The 20,587-nt window shown below is 33.3% G+C and overlaps 1 long non-coding RNA gene across 1 annotated transcript; it reads right to left on the bottom strand.

Annotated features, from left to right (window-relative positions):
- Window positions 1-292: 292 nt before the first annotated feature.
- LOC135839655 (uncharacterized) lies at window positions 293-18,721 on the bottom strand. Its single transcript, XR_010557626.1, has 2 exons — window positions 18,186-18,721; window positions 293-5,714 (listed from the first exon to the last, which is right to left on the bottom strand). It is a non-coding gene; the product is annotated as an uncharacterized LOC135839655 (long non-coding RNA).
- Between the last annotated feature and the right edge of the window lie 1,866 nt (window positions 18,722-20,587).

Raw genomic sequence — 20,587 nt, 5'->3', positions numbered from 1 at the left:
ACTTTCACTACCTGTTATAGGTACTCTGAATTGGCGAAAATTTCAGATTCATAAAAACAAAACTGTCTTGTTTTGATACAAAAGCTCATTTTGATGGATTTTTGCAGCTTCTTCCATCATTAAATTAACAGAAACTCAGAGAATTCATCAAGCTGGTGTGAATGTCGAAGTAAAAAGGCATTTTCCACACTAACTTCGACTCTGCGTCAGTATGAAAATAGAACCAGCATCTTCGAAGATCACACGTTGTCAATAAATTAAACACAAATGAAGAAGAAATAAATACCAACAATAGTTGCAAAATTTTGTAATTAATGGAAATTTACACTTTGCCGAACACCACGCATTGACAAGATTAACCGAGTTGAATGCACAAGCCAATGATAGTAAGTACTTGAATTTGTACACACGAAAAAGGAAATGCAGAAACTAATTTAGAATATGTCCATCATACCTACACTGGGTACTTAGGTACCTAGGTATAATAAACCAAACTGAATGCACCCCTGAATGTACTTATACCTATGTACAATCTCAAATCTGTGTAATTCAAAATCAAAAATGTTGTTATCCTTTGTGTTTAGATTGTAGGTATGTATTAGTTTTAGATTTCTTTTCGGTATTTAGGTAAGCGTAGGAAATGGGGGTAGGTATCTACTTGTAGACTATAAAAAAATTGTCAGTAATCTTAACGTGGTTCCAACTTTCAAGTTGTCTTTTTTAAAATATAGTTTCGAAAGAAAAATTCATTCGAAATATTTTTTCAAAATTACAGCATCCTTGTTTCTTTTTATTCAATTTCTTTTTTTTGAATGAGTTTTAATGATTCCAATGATAGCAAGATGAAGAAATTTCGGATGAAGGCAACCATGACCAACAGATCAGTCACTGAAATCACTGAAAGGTCGAACAGCAAATGACCGCCCCTCATGTGCCCCTCGCAAAAAATCACCACATTCTGACATCAAAGGAAGCGACATAAAACGTATCCCATTGCCCCAAAACAAACTTTCTCTTTGATGCGAAAATTTACTCAAACTCAAAAATTTTCGTGCATAAAGGGCACTCATCGTCATTGGCAGGGTAACAAAACCGGTCCCAGTCACTTCGTTATGTTCGGCAGTGTTGAAAAAATTACATTTACATAGAATGATTACCAAGTTGTACGCACATAAATGGAAAAAAACTGTCGAGTAATTTATTAACAATTTAAAATTCAAAGGGCCTATCTTTGTATATAAAATAAAAAATCTTGCTTGCTGTATCGGTAGTTTTATACATTATTTTCTTGATGCGGGAGATTACAAGTATAAAAGGTGGACAGCTGGCAAGGACTTTGAATGGGGGGGGGGGGCGATATTTTGAAACTTACATACACGATACTTTTTCATATGAGATAACATGAACAGATAATTCATCGAAAATAAGAACCAAGTAAACAAAAAAAATGCATCATAACAGAAAAAAGTCAACCAATTCACAATAATAATAGGTACATATTGTAGGTAGTAGGTACATATATGAAAATATCAAAAAGAGAGAAACAAAAACAATGCATCACGAATACAAAAATATACACGAATTACATTACATGAACACAAAAATGAGTAGTGTAGATACCTATGGCACACATTTTGATCATATGTAAATTTGCAATAAATTACAATACTTTAACAAAAAAAAAAAAAAAAAAATACCTACCTACATAAGTATATAGGTAGGTACATAAAACATGCAAAATTACGAGAAACGCATTTTGGTACACTTTTTGACCATGTTTTATAAATTTGCCTTGAAAACACAATGTATCGTAAAGAAAAAAATAATTAATTACCTATGTAAGAACATATTATGTACATATGTCAAAAAAAATAATGAAAAATGTAGTCGTCATCGCAATCTGGTGTTTGTTATCAAGTTCTTTTCATTATATAACTTTTTCATGTTATCGACTGCTCTGCGGAAGAAAGGCCAAACTGATTTTTTACACCCAAGGGCCAAACTAATTCTGCAAATTTCACGAAAGTCAAAAGGGCCAATCTGATTTTATGAGCAGAAATTGTAAAAATTTGCATAAAATTTTCTATTTTCCCCAAATTTTGGAGTATTGATTTCTTGGTGCTTTCGAACGAGGTGAAAAGCTCGGCCAACTCGAAGAGAAATACTCAACGTATGATGACATGATGACCATATTTTTATATGTAGCCTGTAGGTACATTGTTCATAAAAGCATTTCTTTTTCTATTCAAAAAAAAAAAAAAAATTATGATTCGTAGAGAGAAATTGTACTGGTAGTATTTTTGTGCTAATCAAATCAAAATAACATCAAAAAATGGTTACAATCAACATCCTATCCTTCCATTTATATTGTATCTATAGTGAAACTAGACCATGTACTTAGCAACTGGATTAGTTACCCGAGCAACGTTACTAGTTGATTCATCAAGTTGAAAGTTTTATTGTTTTAATATTATGTTTATCGATTTGGATCCTACCATGCACTTATATGTAAACAAAGCCATATTCTCTCCTACGTTTTGCAGGAGCTTTATTATAGTATCATATCAATGAAACTTGTAACGATTAGCTTTTTTTTCTTATATATTATAGGATCAATTTAATATAATTGTAATTAAATCATTAAAAGTAATAACTTTAAATAGGTAGGTGAGTACTTTAAACTTTGAATTTTCAACTTGTATTTATTGACATTTTATTGATACATATTATAGGTACTCTGATTCAAGGTGACACGAGTTGCCGCAACCGCAAAATATTGGATATCCATAACCATAATCATCGTAGATAGAATGTGTACGTACATATAATGATCAAGTAGGTACGTTGTGGTTGGATCCATTTGATGTTACTCGACGAACAACTTTTTATAATTATTACAAAATAAGTAATTAAGTATAATATGTAGATACAATTCAACAAATGTGCTCATCACAAAACAAATGACATACTATATTCATTAGAGTGCACCTCTATTTATACAGGGTGTCCGGGAGTGGTGGTACAAACTTCATATTTGGATACAACTGGATACAAAGGTTACATGAAGGTGTGGTCTATCTTCAAAATTGAAGGGGCAAAATACTTTTTCGAAATCAAAATCTAAGATCCAAAATCCAAATTTGACCACGAGGGTTGCGGTAGTATGTACTTCGAAGAAAGAACAAAATTACCCATTATGACTTTTTACTTTACTTGAAAATTGAATGGGCTACGAATGATTTGAATACTACGTCTAAAAATAAACATGGGTTATGTTTTTTTCTTACTCTAAAATTTAAGAAGTTTTTGGAACTCAAAAATTGCCGATGAAATGAAACTTTTAGCAAATCAAAAATTTTTGAATTCTAAAAAACTTTTAAAATTTTTGGGTAAGAGTAAGAAAAAAAATGATCACGGCCAAATTTTTTTATTTTTTGACCGAGTATTCATTTCCGCATTCATTTTTTACACCGTGATTTTTTAAAATTAAATATCATTTGTAGCCACTTCAATTCGCAAGTTAGGTAGGCAAAAAGTCATAACAGGTAATGTTGTATGAGTCCAAATAATTGCCTTAATTTATTAGGGTAGACTAGACTTACAACATAATTTTCTATGAACTTGGGCTTAAGTGATGAGAGTGGGGAAAAGTTGAACTTCCGGATGTTAGGTAAGACCTACCTAACGTATGAGGTACCAATAGTAATTAGATGTTCGAAGTGTACGTATGATTTGTTGTTTGTTACGCGATCACGTGTTAATTAATTCTTTTTTCTCTTTTCTTTTTATTTTGAAATGTTTCGAGTATGTTAATAAAATGACTTGATTTCGTAATTGAATTTAATTTGAATTATCGATCATGATTTCGCGAATTATTTCGAATGAATCGAATCAATTAATGATGGAAGAGTAACCCTGAGTCACGAGAGCCAGTAATGGCAGTGCTGAGGCACACGCCTAGGTAATGATGTGAATTTAGATAGAATTTTCCAGATGTAGGGCTCCAATATAGTCATGGTAATTGACTTCGTCTTAGCTTTTAAAAATTAAAATTGTCAAGGAATTGTCAAGGGTTTAAAACTAGGAATTAATTATATCAGGTATGATATTTATATAGCCTATCAGAAATTTATATAATCGAGTGAAACGATTCTATTTTTAATATGTCCAACATATTCACAATTATTCTTTGAATAATAATAAATATATCGAATAAATATCTATCACCTAAAAGAGGTTACGATCTCACATGTTTCTTTTGGCCTTTGATAGGTATTTACCTATTTGTACATAGTCCCAAAATACTAACCATTCTCGATCATAGAAAATAAATTACTCTTGATTTATTACATTTTAATTATCTGAAGTATAGGCAGGTTCCTCTATGTAACTTTCCTGTATAAAAATACCCACTTATCCTATTTGAATTTCTAATCTAAATTCCTTACCTACCTATTTTGATATGCCAAGCTTCCCCTAAAATAATTTCCTTACCTATTTGTTTAAACCTATACGACAGTAATTTTTTCAATTTTTCAAAGTACTACCGCCTCCCCCCCCCCGGTGGTCAGAATTGAATTTTTGCTCTCATGTTGGATTTTGCAAACATGTTTGCCCCATCAATTTTCAATTTATAAAGTGTTAGTATTGCTTGCTAGAAGCCAGAATTAAAATAAGATAGTTTTAGTTTTTCAGTGGTTGTGTGTTTTGCCTCTTGGGTTAAATTAAATAAAATTTTAAAAAAATATGTGTTTCGTTTTTTTTAGTTACGATTTGGAGATTTATCTCCAACGAATGTTAATTGTTTACTACGCACTATCCAAGTAAGTAATTTCTTTTTAATTCACTTTTTTTGTGGTCCTCTACCTTGTTGGGAAGTGTTCTGCACTTTTAACTTTTGCGCAGAGATGTGGGTCCTAAATGTTTTTGGGATTCGGTTTCGGTTTCTGGATCAAAATTTATTCATTCTGGGATTGGATTTGTTTAAGTATTATTCTTCTAAATTTTTATTTTGGTTTCAGAATTGGTTTTGGGATTAAAAAAATTGATTTGGTTCCAGGATGGATCAATTTTGGTTTCGGGATTTTCAATTGTTTTTAGTTTTCCAAAAATCTAAATTTTTAAAAGTTTTCACCATAGCTTCATTCGGGCGTGTCCTTTTTTTCAAACATCAACTTCCTTTAAAGAAAAAAAAACATCGTTTTTAGGCCTCTTGAAATCAAAAGTTTCAAAAAATGTTTGCCTTTACTTCACTCAGTCCAATTTGTTTCTTTTTATTTAAAATTACCAAATTTACATTTGGGCCCCCGAAAATCCAAAACAGAAAATACAATTTTTTTGAAAAATGTTTTCAAAAAGTGCTTTTGACCAATGTTTTTTACTCATGTTGTTAAATTATTTTCAAAAGTTTAAAATGAAGGATTTGAGCTTTTTCAAAACTTTCATTTTCCATTATGACTTTTTCTTTGAAAGCTCAACTTTTGTATGGCTCGGTCAATTGTGCAGGATACCCTATTGTACTCTTCAAAGTAATTTGTTTCCCCAACATGAAACCTAGAAACACTTTCAAAGAGATTGCACACTTTGCAGCTGTCTACGAGTAGTTCATTTTTGTTTTTATATCTTTCTCATAACACTGGATGCATCCGGCTTCATTATTATCAATAAGATGCCTCCATGCACATGCTCGAGAGTAGGTTTTTTCTTGCAGATTGCTGAAACAAACAAAACCTATTCAGTGTTGATCGAGATCAAGATGCAGATGATATCACAGGTAATGAGAATACAAAAGCGTTATAGGAACTAAGTTCATTGAAAGTAATTCATCTGATGATTTGAAGATAGATTGGTCGGAGTTTGACTCCATTTTATAGGTAGGATAAAATTTAATTTAATTTTTATTTATTTTTGTAATTTTAAGTTGGCATTAGCAACAAAATGGCGACCATTTTGATCAGTAACAGGTCAGTCAAAATCGCAGATTTTGCATTCCAACATTCGAGGATTCTCACGACATTTCTTGAACTGGACAAAGCAAGATCGAAAGAGCATGCGAAAATTAATTCATTATTGTATTTATTTACGGCAAACTGGGTATGCAATTTTATTAACATCTACGACGTGGTCGTGGTAAAATTCTGACTACGCGGGGAAAATGGGCTCATTTAGTATGTTCACGCAGCTGCCTTCTTTTTATTTACGAATTCACTTCACTCTGATGATTTGAGCCAGTGGAGAGGGAAGGGTGACGAGTCTCTTGATCATCACAGTCATGTTTTTGTTTATAAGTATTCACTAAACGACCGATCATTGAGAGCTTATATGTATCTTGAGATTGGTTGAACTCGGAGCTAATCTGTTTATGGTTTTTTGAAGGAAGTAGATGAGCGATTAAAAGCTGATAATTGAGATTTGAAACTCCTGAAATTGAAATTTCAAGGAGATAGTTCAAAAAAGGAGTTGCGATAATGTAATTTTTTGACACCAGACAATTATATCGACTCGACCAATCTTGAAATGTCGTAATAAATGTCCCAGATACAATCCGTGTGGTTAGTTAATGGCCAAGATGGCCATTTTTTCGAGCTCCAAGTAAAGAGTTCCCAAAAATGTAAATAAAAAAAGAATTTTTCGGAAAAGTTTTGAAACTATCATTTTTAACTTACCCCTTTGAACTTCGCTAAAAAGTGTTTTATAGTTTATTAGTATCTGAAAGGCCCCCATCCTACTAAATTTTGAGCTCAATAAAATTTCCCGTTGGTACTCAAAAATCCAATTTTACAATTTTTCGTAATTTCGGTATTTTGGGAACTCCTGGAAAACTAGAAACCTGCGATTTGCGCCAAACCAAACGCAATGTTTTGAGGTACATATATATAATCAATTATCTAGACGAAATAGTGTAATTATAAGCTCCCAATAAATTGGAGAATTTACACTTTGAAACAGACTTGCAAGTGCTCGATAATTTTTCATTTGATTTTTCCTGTAATTTTTATAATTGAGCTTTTTCGAGTCAAATTCTGTGATTTTACTCTTCGAAAAAACGTAAAAATCATGTTTTCGCCATTTCAACGAAGTAAAATCTCAGAATTTGCCCGAAAAAAGTTCAATCATGAAAGTTACAGCCTACAGGAAAAATCAAATGAAAAATTATCGAGCGCTTTCCAGTGTGATTCAAATGTAAATTCTTCAATTTATTTGAAAAAATAATGCATAAAGGCTTTTTGTAGGGGTGTCTAAAGTGGGGTCTCTGAAAAAAGGGTTTAAAATTACATATACAGGGAGCTCATTTAAACTTTTTCCAGGGGTTCCCAAAATATCGAAATTATGAAAGATTGGAACAATCAAATTTAAGATAAGACCACCGCTTTCTTCTCAAATTGAGAATTTTTGAAAATGAAATGTGAGAGAAAAGCAGAAAAACAATTACCTAATTTGAAGGGGAAATTTGAAAATTAATAAAATTTGATTCTCGTCCGTTGAAATGTTTCTAAATACTTAACCTGTGAGGCTGTGAACGAGTGATTCGTTATGTTAATATGTGCTTTTCAAAAACATGTTTTAAAAAGAATCAGAACCCGGCTGAAGCCAGTCTTATCTGTGTTTTGTTTTCAGATCTAGAACAGTTTGTCAAAAGAATTAAAACAAAACCGCAACCAATCCCAACGAATATGGCTGAGAATGACATTCGAAAACAAAACATGTTTGAAACAATATATCTGCATTGTTTGGAAGAATGTATTACTTGTACAGTAATCTTAGTTTCTCTAAAATATGCGAAAAAATGGAAACGTAAAGATGATTCGTCTCCAACCGCATCCGGAGTTGGTACCATATTTCGAGAAATTGTCAGGCCATTTGAAATTACGATCGTTGATAATGACGAATTGGAATAATTGTGCATGCAAGCTACCAATGAACTTTTTGATGTAGGTAATTTTCAACATCAATAATTCATTCATGCTATATTGTGCTGTTTAAAGTACATACCTACTTGCAATCATTCTAATTCTAATCAATATCAAATTTTTTTTGTATGTATTTAGGAAAACACGCCACTACAGAGTCGTTGGATTAGATTGCGAATGGGTGTGTGACAAGGTTAGGCAAATCGGCATCCTATTGCACTGCTTCAGTTAGCAACAAGTGATGGATTCTGTGCTCCCATTAGACTTTCAAAATTATCATCGATACCTGCGTGTTGATAATTTATTATTTCCTTTTTTTTCAATTCGAAAAATGAAAATAAAACTATGAAGTACCTATGTACTTCAGCAATTAAATAATTGAGTGTTTACTGTTTTTGAATAAAATGGTTTTTTTTTTGTGAGAAAAATAATTGAAAATTAAATAGGGAAATAGGTATATAATGTCACGACAGAAAAATATATTGAACGACAGCAAAAAGTTCAACGACGAAATAGGGTGTTTGCAGGACAGCCATAAATGCGCGACGGCATAAGTGATTTGAACGACGAATTTAATAGGTTTTTGAACGACAGCCAGTGTAACGACAGAGATATTCACTTTGCACGCCGAAAAAAAAGAATTCCCCACAATAGTACTTGTAGAATAACCGTTGAATTTTACTAGATAAATGAGACACAAAACACTTACGACGGACTTACGGAAGGAAAGATCCCAGTAGCTAGATTAATTCATAATCTCCAAAAAATAAGAAGCTTGTAGGAGGGGGGGGGGGGTTCATGTGTCCTAAGCCTAAGCTTTTTTCATTTATTAAAGTTTGCCGAATTCGACAATTTTTTGACAGAAAAGTCTATGTAAATACACAAATATAATATTTGGCATCCGAAGGACTCGGGACAGACTAATGAGCGAGAGAAGGAGAGGGGTTAAATGCTCCAAAATTTTTAAAATGGTATTGGTCATCACATTGACTTCTTAGATCCTATGAGTAAGCAAAGCGAGCCTAGAAGAATAATTTTGATCCTTGTGTGAACGCTTTTTCAGAAAAGGGGGCTTCATGTACCCCAAAATTTTTAAAAATTATGACAATTTTCCGAATTCGAGGATTTTTTGACTGAATTTGAATAAATATGTACTCGGATTGTATTTGGGTTCCAGAGACTCGAGACCGACGTGAAATTGATATACAAAAGTGTCGTGAATTTTTCCATTGCTGACTTTTTATATTTTCGTTCAATTCTTATATCGTCGCTGAATAAAATTATTTCGTCGTTCAATTTTTATATGGCCGGGCATTATATTACTTCGTCGTGAAAATCACATTTTTTCGTCCTTGAAACACCTTAAACTGTCGTGCCGATAAATCCCACTCAAAAATAAATGCGGAACTGAATACTTGGTACGTCAAAAAATAAACATGGGTTATGTTTTTTTCTTACTCTAAAATTTAAGAAGTTGTTGGAACTCAAAAATTGCCGATTTAATGTAACTTTTATCAAATCAAAAATTTTTGAATTCTAAAAAACTTTTTAAATTTTTGGATAAGATAAAAGTAAGAAAAAAAATGATCACGGCCAAATTTTTTTTTTTTTGACGGAGTATTCATTACCGCATTTATTTTTTTCATCATGATTTTTTAAAATTAAATATCATTTGTAGCCACTTCAGTTTGCAAGTTAGGTAGGCAAAAAGTTACAATAGGTAATTTTGTTAATTTTTCAAAGTACTACCGCCCCCCCCCCCCGTGGTCAGAATTGGGTTTTCTGCTCTTATGTTGGATTTTGAAAACGTGTTTGCCCCTTCAATTTTCAACCTAGGCAACTTGTTTATCCTTGCGTTTTTTTTTTTTTTTACTCGTACCTGGTTATATCCATATCTGAATTCTCAAGTTTTTGTACTACCACTCCTTGGACTCTCATGTGTGGTGGAAATTTTTTTTCATTTTTCCTGCTCCCACCCCCTCCCCTCACATGATAATCTCTGTCAATGTTATGGTACCTTCACGTATACGATTACAAGTAAATATTAAATACCGGAGTTGAAGGTGGATTTTCCTCAACCATTTGTTGTGGTAATAATAATTATCATCTTGTATTCGTTTATACTCGTACTTGGCGATGTTCGTGCCGAATCGTTTAGCTGTACTTTCAGCAATGTTCTCGCATCATTATCTCGTACTTCGAGTAACTTATGAATTTTTATCTGACCAAATGGTCTGTTTTTCGTGTGTACTTTTGTGCATTATGTTGTTTCATTAATTAAACTGTTATTGATCGTTGTTCGAATATTATTTCGAGTTTTATTTTTTGTATTTTGCGTTATGCATTAAACGCCATTAATAATTGTACTATTTGTACATTGGCATTTTCATTTACCTATACTTAAAGTGCTAGTATTGCTTGCTAGAAGCCAGAATTAAAATAAGATAGTTTTAGTTTTTCAGTGGTTGTGTGTTTGCCCCTTGGGTTGAATTAAATAAAATTTTTAAAAAATAGGTATAATCGTTTTTTTTTTTTTTTAGTTCCGGGCTGACAACAGTGACAACAACATGGATAGGTAATGATGAAATTGAAATTCAAAATTATATACACTGTACCTGTGCCCTCCGGGTAAGACACCGAACTACAGGCAACGGGGAAAAGGGACGGTAGTAAAATCTTGTGCCATGCCAATTTCTCCCGCTGGGTGCTTTTGGCTGCGCTATACGTCAGTTTGCAAGCAACGGGGAAGAGGGATGGTAGTGATAGTAGTAGGATGCTCTTGGCTGCGCGCGCAGCACGCTGTACTTCACATGGTACTTCGTTCAAGAATTCGACACCAGCGCAGCCAAAAGCACCCAGCGGGATAAATTGGCATGACACACATAATTCAGCCAATATGGCCGCTAGTTCATTGTCTTCCCCCAGGTACAGTGTCAATATTCAAAATCAAAATATTGTGGCTGTCAACGAAAACGGTATGTAATGTAGGCAATATGTAATAATTTTATAATATACCTATTCTGTTGCCAATCGTTGTTGGTATTTTGAAGTCATAAATAATAATAAAAACCAAAGTTATTTTGGTTTATAGTTTTTAAACCTATCGGATTTGGAAATTATTGGGAAATTTTTATAGTGCTGAGAAGTAAGTATATATAGCTATAGCAGCTCCACCAGCTAGAACCTACCATCTTTCAGTTGAAACTAATCTAATTATATAAAAATCCACTTCCCCAGTAGCGAAAGTATGTAAATTTTTTGGCTTTTTCACGTTACCCAGCGTTGGTTTGTTAACAACGTTTGGTAGGTACGTGAAATAGGTGCACACAAACGCGTTTTTTTTTTTTTTTTTTTGTTTTTTTTCATTTCATTCTGCATCAAATCAACTAAAGTCTAAGTACTCATTGATTGTCAGTATTTTCGACTTTCGTTAGTGAGTTTCGTTTCGAAAATATTTAAAATGCAAATATTTTTCAATTCAAAATTTCAACTACTCAAATTACCAGGATTGATTATTATAATTATTATATTGATTTGACATTTGACAGGGAAGCATGATGTTCTCTTCTCCGTTGAGTGAGAGGATTTTCAAAAATTAATTACCAGAATGATTGATTATTGATTTGATGGGGAAGTGGATGTCTGCTTTTTAGTTAGACAATTTCCAAAAATTTATTGCAAGGGTTTTTTCTTTTTCGAGGGTTTTGTGGAAAGAGAGGAATGCAATGAGATGATCAATAAATAGCAAAACTTTATCACATTTGATGATTTTTATTTTTGATTTGACGGGAGGGGGGGGAGTAGGGTGTCCGATTTTCAGTCAGACAATTTTCAAAAATTTATTGCAATGGTTTTTCGAGGGTTTTGTGGAAAGGAGAGGAATGCAATAAAATGATCAATAAATAACAAAAATTCATCACATTTTAAAATTTTTTGTTCCAACAAATTTCTATATTTTTCATTGTCTTGAAAATAAGATTAGTAGGTGGTTTGATTGAAGGGAGACAGGTAATGTAAAAATGTAATACCTACTTCAACCTTACTCGTAAAACACAATTTTTTTTGTTCATTGAAGTAGATAATATGATTGATCGCTCTAAAACTGCATTATTATGTAGGTAGGTAGAAGTACCTACTTACTATGAATTAATGTTACCAGGATTGATTTGTTAAGTTTAGCCAGCCGAGTCGGAGCACCTGACGTCACCACTTCATGACCTAGCTTGTTTATATATTTATTCACGAAGTTTACACCCAAAACTTAGATAGGTACCTACACCTAGAGGTACCAAACTTGAGATTGAAAAATTTACCTGGCTGGCCTTGAATCCAAACGATGATAGGAGCTTTTTCATTACAATGAGGAAAAAACCAAAAGAATAATTTGTCATTAAACTCGGTACTGTGTATATCAAAAAACACAGCATAGCTGATGGTGTCGTTGAAGAAAGATTTTACTAGACTGCTTTCTTTGCTTTTCGATGGATTTTCAGAATCCATGATCACCTCACTCGTGCATAAACATCTAGGTATTAGGAAACACACCATGTGCAACAATCGAAACATTTTTATCGACTAAACTGATTTTTATTCTTAAAATTTGTTTAAAAGAAGTTTCCTTGAACTGATTTTCATGTTTTGGAAAAATCAATCATGTGGCAATCTTTTCGATTGTAACTATTTCATGTTTGGTGGGACTTGTGTTGTTTTGGAATACTAATTGGCCACTTGAACCGTGGAAATATGTACTTACTAGTATTGTTTAATACGCACTATCCAAGTAAGTAATTTTTTTTTAATTCATTTTTTGTGGTCCTCTACCTTGGTGGGAAGTGTTCTGCACTTTTAACTTTTGCGCAGAGATGTGGGTCCTAAACAATTTTGGGATTTGGTTTCGGTTTCTGGATCAAAATTTATTCATTTTGGGATTGGATTTGTTTTAGTGTTAGACTGAGACTTATGCCTACATCCGGAAACTCGTGATATAAGAGTATTTAACCCTTCTGTTTCGGGCAACACTGAATGGTACAGTCGCGAAAGAGGTTTAGCAGCCTCTTTGGCGACTGGACCAACTCGCAGTTCTTCGACAGTTGTCCACGAATTGTCAAGTGAATGTGCCTTTTAAGTTTGTGACCTCCAGGCCCAAGTTAAAAGTATTTTTGTTAGCTACAGTTATTGTACGTATTTAAGTGATCCCTCCAAAAGTGTAAAATAACCCCTATTTCCGCACAAGTACGTGGTATTTTCCGTATTTATCGTATATTGACGTGTTATTTTCTGTGTGAACTTTTGAAATATATCGAATTCAACACGTAACTGTGTACTCTTTGTGTTAAAATATTATTTGTCGTGTGTATTTCTAGTGCCGTGTACGTAAAGTGTAATTAGCTGGGGTAAGTAAGGTCACAGGTGGTTAGTTGTCCTTAATTGTTAGTTGTCAAATTGCGTTTTTAAGAAGATACACAAACTCTATCCAAACAAAACCTTCATAATAACTTCATGCTATACCTACTAATGTTCCAACATACAAAATTGGCAACATAGCTTTTTATTTGGGGATACAGTTTTGAAAAAAGTGATTTTACAGGTGCGAAGTTACACATGTTAGATTGGAACTTTTTGTTTTTAAACATCAAAAATTTGTCAAAGGTAAATAAATTATACATCAATTTAAAGGAAATTTTATCACGGATTCTGTAATCACACGTTCAATTACAAAAAATTTCGATATGAATAAAATTTTTTGGTACAAAGTGAAAAAACGAGAAGTTGCTAGTTGTCAAAAAAGGGAATATTGTTAGTTGTCAATGAGACAGTTTACCAATATATGCATCAAAGTAGGAAAATATTTTCAGAAAATTATCTATTGCATTATTGAATAATTTTTTTTCTGCTTTTCATTCTATAAAACGAATAAAAAAGTTGAATTGATCGATTTACCTATGCAAGAAAAAATTCAAAGAATGACCAGTCAAAAAAAAAAGTTTTTTGAAGATTTTGAAGTAGGTAGTTTATAGATATTTTTCCAAGTTTTTGGTCTTATCTGAAAGTTTAGTCCTTCTCACGTATTTTCTTGTTAGAAAATTTTTGAAAATTGAACTGTAAGTTTTTTTTATCAATAGTGAACGCGTGTTTGACAACTTACAACAGGGGTGGTTGTTAGTTGTCACAAAAAAGTACCTCACTAAATCCACCATTAACTATTCATCACATGAACCAAAATTCAATTTTAAAAAAAGAAAACACGCGCAAAGAATCAAGCTTTCAAATAAGCCCAAAACCGCAAAGAAATATTCATAAATGGCTTCAGAAACTTAAAAACATTTTTTTTTTACAACCAACCACCCGTGACCCTAACCATCAATTGTCAACCTGCTTATCGTGTATACTTAATTCCATACGACTAAAATATAATATTTTATCATTAGTATTACCTATTCTTCTAAATTTTTATTTTGGTTTCAGAATTGGTTTTCGAATTGAAAAAATTGTTTTGGTTCCAGGATGAATCAGTTTTGTTTTTGAGATTTTCAATTGTTTTTAGTATTTAGAGCAGGAAAATAACGTTAAAAAGCGATGGCAAAAAAGAAAAAATTGGCACATAAATTTTTTCTTCGGGAATGTGTTCAGATGAACCCCCTGAACTACCAAAAAAAAAACCGAACCTCCTAACCCTGGAGCAAATTTTTTTAGGGGGCTAAACCCGGTTCCGATTTACGTTTTTTTGCGATTTACTCCAAAAATATTAGGTTTACGAGAAAAATTACCACGACTAAAATGTTCCCCTTCAAATTTTCGACAATTTGATACTACGTTCGATACCCATCCCTCAAGAGGGGTGTCTAAAAAAGGGGGTGGAAAGAGTAGGTGTTTGAAAAAAAAGTCAGTCCAATAAATTGATCAAAGTTACCATTTAATATCATTTGTTTTCGCTCAATTTTTTTTTTACAAAGTTTACTCACCGAACTATTAGTCACGCCACCATTGATTGGTCTTTATCACTCCCAAGGGGTTGGTGGGGGTGCTTGGTTTTCAAAGTAACACACCACACAACTGAATCATGTATTTGAAAAACGAATCTGGACATGCAATATATCGAATAGTATGTTTTCGAAATCGCTGAATACGAATATCAACTTATTTTTTGGGTCCAACTCCTCAAAACCCCCCCTGTGCCCCAAAAAGGAGGTTGAAAGTTGAAATTTTGAAAAATCGTGATAAGTCGAGTGATTAGCCAGCATCTACGAACTTTCAATAGAAACTAGTGTAAGTAAGTGTACTGTGACTAATTTAGGGTGGTCCTTATTTACATGGTCGAAAATTTTTTTTGCAATTTTTTTGATTCCTCCCCCCAAAGTTGTTCCCTTATATGAGAAAATAAATCCCTGAAAATTTTAGTCGGATCGGATAATATTAACCGGTGCCGCAGAGCATCTGAAATTTTAGGACTGACAGACCGCGTAGCCGTTGTATTTTCCACGAGAGCTGCGCGGCGTTTTTCGTGTTTTCCCCAACACGCATATTCCATAGTCCTGTATTCCGCTGGATGCAGTAAAAAAAATTTTTTCCACAAAAAGGTTTTCTTTGGCACCTAAATAAAGATTCTGGAGTATAATCAGCATCGGAAAATATTTTGAGGTGATTGAGGAACAATTTCTAAAAAATGCTCAAAATTGACATGAAAAAATTCCAACAATTTTTGATTTTGATAATGTAATACCAAAAAAAGGATACAAACGATGTCAAAATAAATCCCAAACCGGTGTTACCAATTTTGCATTGCTCACCTATTACAGCTATTACATACATAGTCCCAATAATATTTTGTTCATTATAAAAAATGTAAAAGGGACATAGCCTTTTGGAATGATTAGGACAAGTATCACCCCTGTGAGCTATCAAGGAGCAATCCTAAAAACTACGGTTAATTATCTTTTTTAAAAACAATTAAAGTTTAATAATAATACCTAAGTTTATAATTTTTAAATTAAATTTTAGGTAACAAAGAAATATTGTTTAAAAAATCAATTTTTTTAATATACCTGGGAAAGTATTTCAATTTTTATATTATTTTTTTTTAAATAAAAGAAATTATTAGTATCACCAGTTTGGGGTATATTTTGACATAGTTTGATATCCTTTTTTGGTAATACATTTTCAAAATCAAAAATTGTTGGAATTTTCCCATGTTGATTTTGAGCATTTTTCAGAAATTATTCCTCAATCACCTCAAAATATTTTCCGATGCCGATTATACTCCAGAATCTTTATTTAGGTGCCAAAGAAGACCTTTTCGTGGAAAAAAATTTTTTTTACTGCATCCAGTGGAATACAGGACTATGGAGTATGCGTGTCGGGGAAAACACCTGCCGATCATTGAGAAGTTGGTATCTTGAGATTGATCGAACTCGGAGCTAATCTTTTTATGGTTTTTTGAAGGAAGTAGATAAGAGATTAAAAGCTGATAATTAAGATTTGAAACTCCTGAAGTTGAAATTTCAAGGAGATAGTTCAAAAAAGGAGTTACGATAACGCCATTTTTTGACACCAGACCATTATCGACACGACCATTCTTGAAATGTCGTAATTCAATGTACCAAATACAAATCCGTGGTTAATTAACGGCCAAGATGACCATTTTTTTGGGCTCCAGTAGTTCCCAAAATTGTGAATAAAAATAGAATTTTTCGGAAAATTTGCAACTAATATTTTGAGCCTGCCCCGAATCTCGCTAAAAAGCTTTTTACAGTTTGTTAGTTTCTAAAAGGCCCCAATCCTATTAAATTTTGAGCTCGATAAAATTTTCCATTGGTACTCAAAAATCCCCATATTACAATTTTTCGTAATTTCGATATTGTAGGAACCTCGTAATGTTTTGAGGTATATAATCAATTATCTAGACAAAAAAGTTTAGTCAAGCTCCCAATAAATTGGAGAATTTACAATTTGAAACAGACTAGCACCTCTTATAATTGAGCTTTTTTGAATCAAATTCTGAGATTTTTACTCATCGAAAAAACGTCAAAATCACGTTTTCACGATTTCAACGAAGTAAAATCTCAGAATTTGACGCAAAAAAGTTCAATCATTAAAGTCACAGGAAAACTCAAATGAAAAATTATCGAGCACTTGCTAGTACATATGTTTCAAATGTAAATTCTTCAATTTATTTGAACGGTTTTTTTAGGGGTTCTCAATATATCGAAATAGTAGTAGTAGTAGTGGTATATTTACTGCAATCTATTACATAGTAACATTTAGCTTTACAGGAATAAATTGGAAAATTGGATTTTTGAGTACCAGCGGTAAATTATTGAGCTCATTTGGTACGATGGTGGTCTTTCAGATACTAATAAACTGTAAAAAGCTTTTTAGCAGGGTTCAAGGGGTAGAGTCCAAATGGTACTTCTAAAAATTTTTTCAGAAAATGACTCCCCCCCCCCATTTCTGCCCCAATGGTCAAAAATAGAAAAAAGTCTAGCAGTCTGCCGCTACGTCTTCGCTTCTGTGCTTCGCCTGTTTGATTTATTTTGTTATTTTTTATATTTTTTTAATTTTCATATTTCTGATTTTTGGGACATTTTTCCATTTTTTTCTCGTTCACGTATTGAATGTGTTTTAAAATTTTCAAAGAATTTTTCATCAATGTTTCGGAGCAACAGATTAATAACACATAAAAACCAGACCACACAAAATCTCAAAAACCCGAAGATTGATGCGTACTTCAATGGTACAAAGTAAGAAGTCTTCTAGCATTTATTGGATCTCATCAAAAAGAATTACTTACGTAGTGAGAAGTATACTCGTAATACCTATTTTAATGTAGGTAGGTACTTCGCCTAAACAACAACAAATGCAGGGATACCTGTAATATACTAATTATGCCATCTACTTTTGTTAGAAGACGCTATATGGGCATTTTAGCAAAATTTGGAAACCCGGATTTGTTTGTGACGTTTACAGCAAATCCTCAATGGATTGAAATTACCGATCAGCGGCATCCAGAGATTGCAAAAAAGTGCTGTTGCCGAAATTTTATGAGGGCCCCAAAATTTTTTCAGCAGGGTTCAATTTTTTTCACTTCCAATGAGAAAAAAAACAAATTGAGGAGCCCCAAATTGCAAATCAACATTGAAAGGGCCCCTTTTGCAGCCGCAGCTGAATGAATTATATAAGACGATATTACAAAAAATAAATCTTTAGTAATTATTACTTCACTTGTGTTGTACTCGATACTAATTCTAGATGAAAAACAAATAAAAAAAAGTAACTTACCGCCTTCACCGGCAATACTGGTTCCAATCGAAGTTTCTTGACCCAAAAGAGATGATCTACGAAGTATTTTAGTTAATATGGGGCAACTTACGAAGGGTATGCGTATGCTGGTTCGACATTTTTTTTTTTACAAAAGCGTACCTATTTTTAATAACTTAAAAACTACCGACATTTACAAAAATATTACAAGATTCTTTGTTTGTAAAAAATGAAAAAATATTGGTTATTTTTGCAAAAATCTCAAAATTTTATGCAGTAGAACCAAAATATTAAAAATCCTAAAACAGCATGAAATTTTAATATTTTTGCAAAATTAATCACATTTTTTCGTTTTCTACGAAAAAGTACTCTTGTAAAATTTTAGTAGGTACCTATCAAAATGCCATAGTTTTCGAGTTATAAGAAATGCTTTCGCAAGAAAATAATGGACCAGCATACTCCCTGTTATAGGTTAATGTAACAACGTACGAAATACACACTGGGATACACACTACTGACGAACTACCAACTCAGCATTCGCCAACTCTACTTTATATACTCACTAAAACTAAACTATTCACTACTACTTCACCATTCTGTTTTCTAAAACACCGCCACACTTCAGAGACTTCATCACATATTTACAAACATGTAAACATAAACACCATGCAGCTTGCGTAAGAACATGGCCGTAAAGAATGCGTATGACTCGCTTGCTGCGAATGTGAAAATGCTCAATCAAGCTTCAAGAAAATTTTAATGTGTTTGAACTTTGACCTAAAAAAAATTTCCAACAACTCACAAAAGCTCACTGAAATATTTAGTCTTGTAGTTTTCCTCATAAATACCGGACGATTCGTACATTCGAGCAAAAATCTGATGACACAGACAAATCCGTAAGAGAATTAAATTCTCTGAAATTTCGTTGAGGTGAAATTTTCGTATAAATATAGGACGCTTGAGTTACTTAGTTTCAAAATTGTACGTCTTTGAAGTTGGAGTAACGAAAAGTTGCTGCAACTTTTTCAAAACGTACAATTATTGTTCTACTCTGAATTCTCCGTCGAATGAGGGATTAGCGAAGTTTCCAACCCCAAGGGGGTGGAGCGATCTTCACCCAAAAAAGAGGTGTTTGGAAAAATTTTCAAAATAAGCTGTTGAGATGGTTCATATTCCCCTTTTTATTCCCAAAAAAAAGGTACCTATTCAATTACGTTGAGGACACTCTCGAGGGTCAGTATGTTACCATTAAGTACATTTCTCTTCACATCTTGCCCCTTTTATCAAATTAACTGAAACATTATTAACTCAACTACGTAAATCAACTTACTCAAATAAATTCAGTACTGGGTCATTCCATGTCAACTCAACCAACGTTTTTGGGTCATGTCGTTCGATTTTGCTCAAAATTTTTTTACAATAACTACCCACCCAGTATGTAAGAAAGCCACAATCAGTTTGGTCCCAGCCCCCTCAGGGGGCGGGTGGGGGGGGCTTCCATTATGTTCACATTGTCTCGAGGTACTCAACTCCAGCAGCCCACTCCTCCAAAACTATGATACTTTGATCAAAACTGATTTCACAGTTCAAAAGGGCATTGAATTTTGAACTTTTTCAGTATTTTGAAATTTTCAAAAGTTGAAAGTTGAACTTTCAATTTAAAAGTTCAAATTTCAAAATGGCGCTGCAAGTGGGAGCTACCATTTAAAATGTTGAAAAAATTTCCATAGATGTACATTTTGATAATTTTTTGAAATATACAAGTTTCGAGATGGAACTCTTGACGGAGGGGGAGCACCCCCACCCTCAATTTCGGGTGAAACTTTCAAAAGAAAATCTGGGGCATGTGATGTATCGAATTGTATGTTTTCGGCGATGCTGAACACGAATAAGACGTCAGATTTTTGATTGGACCCCATCCACGGCCCCCAGCACCTCCTCAAAGGGGGTGACCCCCCCCCAAAATGGTTACATTCGTGTGACACATGCAATAGTATGTTTTCGATATCGCTGAACACGAATACTGCCTTGGTTTTTCGAATCGACTTCACCCATGGCCCCCAGAACCTCCCCCAATAGGTTAAAGTCCAAAAAAATAGTTTGGGGCCGTGGATGGGGTCCAATCACAAATCTGACGTCATATTCGTATTCAGCATCACCAAAAACATACTATTTCATGTGTCGCACGAACAAAACGCTTTTTTGAATTTTTACCCTCTTTAGGGGGGGGTGCAGGGGGCCGTGGATAGGGTCCAATCAAAAATCTGACGTCTTATTCGTGTTCAGCATCGCCGAAAACATACAATTCGATACATCACATGCCCCAGATTTTCTTTTGAAAGTTTCACCCGAAATTGGGGGTGGGGGTGCTCCCCCTCCGTCAAGAGTTCCATCTCGAAACCTGAATATTTCAAAAAATTATC

This window comes from Planococcus citri, chromosome 3 (assembly GCF_950023065.1).
Source record: "Planococcus citri chromosome 3, ihPlaCitr1.1, whole genome shotgun sequence".
Classification (NCBI taxonomy): domain Eukaryota; kingdom Metazoa; phylum Arthropoda; class Insecta; order Hemiptera; family Pseudococcidae; genus Planococcus; species Planococcus citri.
Note: the sequence above shows the minus strand (reverse complement) of the source record. Positions and strands in the feature narration are given on the sequence as shown.